Raw genomic sequence first — 2,192 nt, 5'->3', positions numbered from 1 at the left:
AGTAGAGATGGGGTTTCACCATGTTGCCCAGGCTGGTTTTCAACTCCTGACCTCGAGAGGTCCGCCCACCATGATCTCCCAAAGTGCTGGGATTACAGGCGTGAGCCACTGCACTTGGCCCCTGGCTAATTTTTAAATTATTTGTAGACAGAAGGTCTCCCTATGTTGCCCAGGCTGGTCTCGAACTACTGAGCTCAAGCAATCCTATCGCCTAGGCCTCCCAAAGCACTGGAATTACAGGTGTGAGCCACTGCTTGGCCGATCCTGAGTTTAACTGTCCCTGTGCACAGTCCATTTCTACCAGACCAACACTCCCATAAGACTGTGAATTCCCAAAATACACAGCCCAGTACAGGGCACTGCTTTCAGTTAATGTCCAATAAATAATCCTTGAGTAAATTATTCACTAAAGGACCTGGAGCTAAACTTTCCTTATCTACTATTCCAACCCCCTTCCTAATTTTTGAGTTGCCAGGCCCCTGCACACAACAGCCATTCCATAAAGGACCTTCCTGGAAGTAGGCAACCAGGGGCCCGAGAGTTCCATTTTTCTTTGATTACAGTCCCATTTCCAACAGAGAACTCCCCTAGGGCGAGGCCCAGTGCCTGCTGCAAAGCTTGCACAAAGCAGGTACCCAGTAAATGTCTACAAGATGGCCCGGGAGACTTGAAATTTGCCCTTACCTCGTCTACGATTCTTTCTCTCACTCTTGAATTGTGAACTACTTAGGAAAGGAATGGGGGTTTTTCACACAGTATATCAATAAGTCTTTCCAGGAAGGAACCCACTAGGGCCCTGGAAATTCAACTTTCCCGCTTTACAACGCTTTTCTCCTACCAGACTCATCTCTTCGGCCGGGTGAGAGCTCGCAGCAGTGGGTGGTGGGCGAGTTCCAGCGTAGGCTACTGCACACTAAAGGAGCCTCAGGGCACACAGGAAGGAGTGCTCTCCTTCCAGCCCGCGCCGCTCCCGCCCTAGAGCAGGCCTCAAGGCTCTTCGATCCCTGTAGACCCCTTAGTTTTCCTTCCGCCCTCTCTGTCCACCCAGCGCTCTCTTTCCCGTCCCGCCCCGCGGCGCCCTCACCCGTTTCTCTTATCTCCTGCAGCCCCTGCCGCTCTTGACACAGACCCTCGGCTCTAGGCGTGTGGGACCCCTCACTATCCACACCTCCCATTGGGCGGTGCCCTTACCCGTGGCGGCCAATCAGAGCCCGCAGCGCAGGGCACGCGACCTTGCGCCTGCGTGTTGCCACTCAGGCGGGGCTCCGGGAGTTATCCACGCACACATCTGCGCCCTGTGGGCGGGGCTCAGGGCGAGGAGAGGCGCCTGCGCAGTTCTCCGGGACGCTCTTGGGCCAAGCGTCGGAGAGTTCTGTAGACAGACGCGGGCAACCTTTGGTGAGCGTTGGCCTCATGGAGTGAACTGGGCGGCGGGAGACCTTGACAGAGGTGTCATTTCAAAGCTGAAGAGACGGAGCATTTCTGAGAGTACAGCTTTAAAGCCCGACACACTTGGAGTTTCGCCTCTCCGGGCCTCAGTTTTGCTGGTGTGAAGTGAGCTTGAGTCACAGCCACCTCAAAGGTTGTTTAGGGGATTGGATGATATCACACATGCACAGCGCTCGTACACTGTAGGCGCCCACTACAACCCACTTAGCAAGACAGAATCCTTCACAGTTTGTTAAATTGCTATCCTATCTTTCCTACTCTTCGTTTGATTTAATGATAGTCCCTTACCAGGCGCTCCTTGTGAGTTTAGCCCAGGACTATGCTTCCATCGCTTACCATTGCCATCCATTTGTTTCACAAGTAGGGAAACTGAGGCCCAGAGAAGGGAAGGGATTTTTTGAGGGTTTTGTTTGTTTGAGACGGAATCTCGCTCTGTTGCCCAGACTGGAGTGCAGTGGCACGATCTTGGCTCACCGCAACCTCCGCTTCCCGGGTTCAACCGATTCTCCTGCCTCAACCTCCCGAGTAGTTGGGATTACAGGTGCTCACCACCACGCCCGGCTAATGTTTGCGTTTTTAGATGGGGTTTCGCCATGTTGGTCAGGCTGATCTCGAACTCCTGATCTCAGGTAATCCGCCCGCCTCGGCCTCCCAAAGTGCTGGGATTACAGGCGTGAACCACCGCGTCCAGTCTTGTTTGTTTGTTTGAGACAGTTTTTTTTTTTTTTTTTTTTTTTTTTTTT

The 2,192-nt window shown here is 53.0% G+C and overlaps 2 protein-coding genes across 3 annotated transcripts in view; one reads left to right on the top strand and one right to left on the bottom strand.

The window, feature by feature from the left end:
- ZNF526 (zinc finger protein 526) overlaps window positions 1-1,199 on the bottom strand; it is a 6,491-nt gene extending 5,292 nt beyond the window's left edge. The window contains exon 1 of one of the 2 annotated variants that reach the window (XM_011936551.1): window positions 1,085-1,199. The gene's annotated coding sequence lies outside the window, so the exon portion shown is untranslated. Of the gene's footprint in view, window positions 1-838 lie in introns of both variants that reach the window. The other variant, XM_011936552.1, reaches the window with a different exon arrangement.
- Window positions 1,200-1,325: 126 nt separating this feature from the next.
- The window catches only part of DEDD2 (death effector domain containing 2), a 22,833-nt gene continuing 21,966 nt past the window's right edge, over window positions 1,326-2,192 (top strand). The window contains exon 1 of the mRNA XM_011936553.1: window positions 1,326-1,398. The gene's annotated coding sequence lies outside the window, so the exon portion shown is untranslated. The remainder of the gene's footprint in view (window positions 1,399-2,192) is intronic.

This window comes from Colobus angolensis, unplaced genomic scaffold, assembly GCF_000951035.1.
Source record: "Colobus angolensis palliatus isolate OR3802 unplaced genomic scaffold, Cang.pa_1.0 Scaffold154, whole genome shotgun sequence".
Lineage (NCBI taxonomy): Eukaryota > Metazoa > Chordata > Mammalia > Primates > Cercopithecidae > Colobus > Colobus angolensis.
The sequence above is the reverse complement of the archived record's forward strand: the minus strand, read 5'-3'. Positions and strand labels throughout refer to the sequence as shown.